Genomic DNA, 6,624 nt, shown 5'->3' with positions numbered 1-6,624 from the left:
GGCTTGAGCAATGATGACTTGGAGATTACATAGCCTTTACCCCGTGTCTAGACATCAGTAAGCTCTCCTAATGCAGTGGTGACTCTGGGGTGTGGGGAGTGAAGGGAGGGGAGAAGTAGGGGTGAAGAAATAATATTTCCATTTGAATGTTCCACGAGTCCAATGTAGAACCAGAGTTAATTTGATTAAAAGGAAAAAAAAGAAATGGATATTTCTTGCACATTTTATTTCTGGGATGCTAGAACAGCAAAATTTATTTCTGAACAGCAAAATTAATTCTACTCTCTGCTGTCAGGTCTGTATTCTTGGCATCAAAAGCACCGGGTTCTAATTTTCTGAAGTAACCAATATCTACATTGGGCAAGCCTTGAATTTATAGGTTATCTTACTTAATATATGTATAAATTAGAATTCTTTGTTTGGGAGTAACAGAAATTGATTCATACCAGCTTAGGGTTTTATCAGAAGGATATGTTTAAAAGGATTTATCAGAAGTATATTGGAATATCATGCAGACTCTGGGAAGTTCTCTCTCCGTTCACATCCTCCTTTTATGCTACCCTCTTATATCTTCTTCATTCTTCTCTTTTGATTCTAACAGGCTTCGCCCCCCCTACTCCTCATTCCACATTCTTGGTTTAAACCATCCTGTTTGTTTGTTTTTTAATATATTTTTATTGATTTCAGAGAGGAAGGGAGAGGGAGAGATAGAAACATCAATGATGAGAGAGAATCATTGATTGGCTGCCTCCTGCACGCCTCCTACTGGGGATCGAGCCTGCAACCCCGGGCATGTGCCCTTGACTGGAATCGAACCTGGGACTCTCTGGTCTGCAGGCTGATGCTCTATCCACTGAGCCAAACCAGCTAGGGCTAAAGCATCCTGTTTTGATCCAGTTCCAAACATATTCAAGATGAAGACACTCCTGGCCACCTACAAAGCATTGTGCTTCATTCATTTTATCCCTCAACCACTGTACTTTCCTCACTCCCTTTCCTGCTTGTTTTTTTTCCCCATAGCACATGTCATCTGACAGACCAAATATTTACTTATCTTGTCTAATGTATTATTTCCTTCATCAGATTGGAAGCTCCATGAGGAATTTGTGTATTTTTTTCCATTGCTATAGCTCCAGGGCCTGGAATAGGGTCGGATATAGCACTCAATAAATAGCTGTTGTGTAAATGAGTGAATAAACATGGCAGCTCCAGCAGAAACCATGTGGATAGAAAAGTAGAGTGCTGGACACATGAAATAGTAGATGTATATTCCAAGTGTAACTTCCCTCATGTGGCTTCCAATGCTTATAGCTCCTTTTATCTGTTTGCAACTTGAGGTCAAGAGAGAAGATTACCAAGTAAGACCCCAACTTTCTAGACCAACTTTCATGCTGCCCTCAATTACCCATGTATGTGCCTCCAAGTGTTGTTAACTAACAAGACTCAAAAATGATGAGAATTTCCGGTTTTATTACAAATTTGCCGCTGGCTCCTCCACAGTTGCATTCCTGGGGCACTTACCTGATCCTTGCCATAGGCGTGTATGCGCGGGAAAGCGATGCTTCACAAGTTCTCCAGTTGTTGCTCATCTGTGCGATTTCCTATAGATAGTAGAGTCATAGAAAATAGTGCTTTATGAGAACTTGTGGGCCATGTAGTCTTAAGTCCCTCATTTTAAAACTAAAGCACAAAAATAAAGGTGTTTCTTATAAGCAAGAAGAGACTGTTGGGGATGCTCAAATCTATACCATGGACTTGAGAAAGGCATATATATATATATATATATATATATATATATATATATATACACATTTTTTTTAAGTTCAGGAAAAGATGGGCATGTTTCATTGTGTGAAAATTGAGAGATTTTTTGGGGAAAAAACTGCTGCCTACGCTACTATGAAATAATAGGGAAGATAATTAAAGAAACCAGTGGTTGGTTGAATTTTTACAGAGATTAACATGAAATCCTAGACTATAGATGCTAAAAACATTTTTTTTCAAAGGCAAGTCATAGAAAACATGGTTCAGAATTAACCTAAGTGAGAAAGTTTGGGGGGGGGGGGGGGTTCGTCTGCATTGAGCCTTACATGAGTGCAATATAAAATGGCCACCAGAACAGTGGAATGTAATCTTGGGAGCAATAACAGAATTACTGTGTCTGAAGCAGTGATTTTCAACCATTTTCATCTCATGATGAAAACGTAAACTAATTACTAAAATTCTGCAGCACACCAAAAAATATACTTTTTGCCGATCTGACAACAAATATATAATATTGATTCATTCACACCGGACAGCTATTGTTGTGTTGCCTGTTGTCATTTTTTTTAATTGCACAATCTAAGGGAAAAAAGGTCATTGCCCCTGACTAAATGGTCTGGCATTGCATGTTTTAAAAATTCATATAGCACACTGGTTGAAAATCCCTGGCCCAGAGTGAGGGAGGTGTTATCAGGCCCTGATAACATGGCTGACTCGAGGCAATACTTCATACTCCAGATCTTCTGCTGTCTCAATGATTTCTTGTCCTCTCTCTCCCCTCGGTTCCATAACAAGCTATCTGATGAGCTATCCCTAATAATATATGGTGTTAAATCAAAGAAAACTACCACTTTTGTAGCTCAAAAGGTTTGAATATCAGCAATTTCAATCTAATACTAACACCTGATCATAGTTGAAGGCACGCTTCACTAAGAGTATTTGCGTTTTAGCAGAGGAATCCAGGAGAGAGCGGTCTACATTAGGAAGCGGCGATCTCGTGAACAAGAAAACATTCTGATGCTTGCCAGATCACACCAGGCCCAACCTCTGTTTTCTTGGCAGCTGTTCCATTAAGCTATACCCATACCTCTTTATGGTATTGTCAACTCCTATCCATTCAAATAAATTAGTGTTCCCATCTGAGCTGACTCATTTGGCAGGGAAAGCTAGTTCACCTGCTAATGCATTAGCTGGCTCACATGACCACTCTCTCTATAAAAAAAAGCACAGTTTCCTATTAATAAGCAAAAAAGAAGTAGTATGCCCTCCTTCCCCCAAAGTAGGAGTTCAGGTTAAATAAATGTGAAAACTTTATAGGGCAAAGAAGTAGAAAAGAGGGGACATGATACAGAAAGACCTGAGATGATAGAGATATTTTACAATCCTATATAATAAAGAGGGAAAATGCAAATTGACCATACTCCTGCCACAAAGATGGCAGCGCCCACAGTGGAGGCTGAGTTCCCTTAATGAGCAATCACCAGGGACCTGAGGCTGCGCCCCCCCACCCCACCCCCTGTGGAGCTTGACAAGAGACCTCAGGCCACGCCCCCTGCCCCGGCACCAGGCCAGGGGACCTGAGGCTGCACCCCCTGCCAAGTGGGGCTTGACAAGGGTGGGGACCGGCCGGGTCTGGATCTAGCCCAGTGAGGGGGGCTGGCCGGGTCTGGGTTTCACGAGATTTTGAGGCGCACATGGGTGGGTGGGGACTTGACTCTGGGTCCCGTGGTGCACCCCAGATTCTGACAGGAGGAAGATTTTCATATACATTTTACTAATTTTCTTTCATCTCTGATACTTCTATTATAGAGAAAGGGCAAATAGCAATATTAAAATATTTCCTCTAATTAATCCCTTTTTAATGTGCATGAATTTCATGCACCGGGCCACTAGTGTATAAAATAAGAGTACTTGACATTTTTTCTTTTTGTTTTTTTTTTTCTTTTAGATCCATAGAGATCCCTGTAATTACTCCTGAGCTCTCATAAGGTTTATTCAAAGGGCATGTTGATTCCCTACAATGTACACAATGTTATCAAGGTATATTAACCTTTTGCACTCGGATGTCAAGTGTGACTCGACACGGTTAGCATTAGAATACAGGAATCGAGGAAAAAGCAAGCGAGTGCAAAGGGTTAAGGACATTTAATAAATTTTCAAAGTAAACCAGCATTATAAATATTGGATTTTTTATTAAATGGCATTAATAATATAAATATTTATATTTTAATATAAACTAAGTATATGTGATCTTCCATATTTGATAAATTGCAAATACAATGAAACAAACTACTCTGGGATTGGTCAAATGTTGTCCAAAGTAACACAGTATGTCTGATTGTCTTTATGGTATTTATTGTTTTTATGTTATTTTATGTACCAGCATTCATTGGTACAACATGTTTATTATGCACTTGTTCTGGGATAGGCGTGTGAACTAACTTTTATGTTGAACACTACTGCGAATAAAGCAACTTGTCAGCCAAAACCGGTTTGGCTCAGTGGATAGAGCCTCGGCCTGTGGACTGAAAGGTCCCAGGTTCGATTCTCGGTCAAGGGCATGTACCTTGGTTGCGGGCACATCCCCAGTAGGGGGTGTGCAAGAGGCAGCTGATCGATGTTTCTCTCTCATCAATGTTTCTGGCTCTCTGTCCCTCTCCCTTCCTCTCTGTAAAAAATCAATAAAATATATTATTTTTTAAAAAAGCAACTTGTCAATATCTGTTTTTAAGTAGACTCTGAGGATTTGAAATATTTAAAATATTCCCATGCCTGTACACATTGTCTTCATTGATTAATCCGTGCTATCTCAAGCTGGGGAAATGTCATTCTGTGGCTTCAGTTTTCTTTAAACATTTAATAATGTTCTCCACTTGAGGAAGGGTTGAAGGCTGGACCGGGAGGCAGAGGTGATGGATGTTCCCTATTACCAGGTTGAATGAAAAGCCCTTTTTAAAGCATAGGCTATGCCTGGAGGCCAGCAGAGGAGGACGGCTTTACCCCCTGTCATTTGATATCTCAAAAGTCCTGAAGGCCTCAATCTTTCCTATTACTACTTAATTGAATTTGGCAAATCATGATCTTTTAAATATTTTACAGGTTTTTAAATGTAAGATTGATTTTTTTTTTTTTTTTTTTGCCTGGAGAAGGTTTGGATACATTCCTCCTAATCTGTGATTTAGTATCTATTTCATAATCTAAAAAAGACAACACAAATATCTGAATGTTTTGGCCAAAGTAGAGATTAAAAATACGTTCTTATTTTTGGAGCCAAAGCATACCTGCCTAAGCTTCTTGATTATGCTGTTATGCTTGCCTCCAAATCTTCTTGATTCATGTGGTTAGCCTTAAGTTGGAAAAAACGGTTCAGAAAAAGCAAAGCTTGAGTATGAAATACTAAAATTACTTTTTACTATTTAACATTGAATAGCATATATTATACTTTTATTACTCTGTTGACTTTATAATAATAGGAATCTCAAAAGTTCTGACCTGCACCCACAATATTCTTTGTTTCTTTGCTGTTTTTCCCCTATTTTACTCTCCTACTTTGAACAAGTACTAATTAACTGCAAATGCCCTGGTCATTCTCCCCCAAAATAAAAATTACTTCTACTTCAGAGAGTTTCTGAAAGGAAAGAAAATAATTCACTCTTAGTTCAGTTAAGATCATACTCAAACTCAGTGTTGCTGGGCCTCGATCTATGTCTTAAACTGAACAGTGGGAACTCCAGGTTCACATCTGGTTTGTGAATTGACCAGGATGCCTCAGATCAGTGGTCGGCAAACTCATTAGTCAACAGAGCCAAATATCAACAGGACAACTATTGAAATTTCTTTTGAGAGCCAAATTTTTTCAACTTAAACTTCTTCTAACGCCACTTCTTCAAAATAGACTCGCCCAGGCCGTGGTATTTTGTGGAAGAGCCACACTCAAGGGGCCAAAGAGCCGCATGTGGCTCGCGAGCCGCAGTTTGCCGACCACGGCCTCAGATAATGGCTGAACTGACTTATTTTATTTTACCCTGCTAAAGGTTATATCCCGCCTGTAGGGGAGGAAGATGTTTTTCTTAACCCTCTTGCAGTCCCTGGCTGGGTCTGAAAATTAAACCAGCAAAGACAAATTAACAGGAGAAAAGCTTACAAATTTTATGGATTTATTTACATGTACATGGGACCCTTCACAAAAGAATGAAGACCCAAAGTGGTGACCAGAGCAGGAAGCTTTTATACCTTTTAGACAAAAAACAAACAAACAATAAATTTGTGAAGAATTGATAAGACAAAGAGATTTGGGTTGGGGTATGAATGGTGAAGGAGTAGCTGGGGTGGGGCCAGCTTGGCTCAGTAGTTGAGCATCGACCTATGAACCACGAGGTCACCTTTCGATTCCTGGGTTGCAGGCACAATCTCCAGTGTGGGGTGTGCAAGAGGCAGCCAGTCAATGATTCTCTTTCATCATTGATGTTTCTATCTCTCTCTTACTCTCTGAAATTAATTAAAAATATACATATATATATTTTTTAAAAGAGGTAGCAGGGAAGATAAAGGTTCATTTAACAAGGGTGGTTTATGTAGATTTCTCAGTCCCAAATTTCCCTGTCTGGTGATAAGAAGTCTTTTTTCTCCCTGGTGCAGGGAGAGTACCTTTCACCTGGGAGATGTACCTCTTGCTTTCAGGGAGAAGGGGGTGGGGTCTGAATGACCTTCCTTCTGCCATTCTCATATGTCAAGGTGCCATATTTGGGGATAGCATGTCCTGAACCCCATCACACCAACAAATTTATCTTTGATAGTAACTATTCCAGGGGGAAGATCTCCTTGTCTGTCGCTCTCTAATATATATAGTTTTTAGAATAA

The sequence above is a fragment of the Eptesicus fuscus genome, chromosome 17, assembly GCF_027574615.1.
Source record: "Eptesicus fuscus isolate TK198812 chromosome 17, DD_ASM_mEF_20220401, whole genome shotgun sequence".
NCBI lineage: Eukaryota > Metazoa > Chordata > Mammalia > Chiroptera > Vespertilionidae > Eptesicus > Eptesicus fuscus.
The sequence above is the reverse complement of the archived record's forward strand: the minus strand, read 5'-3'. Positions refer to the sequence as shown.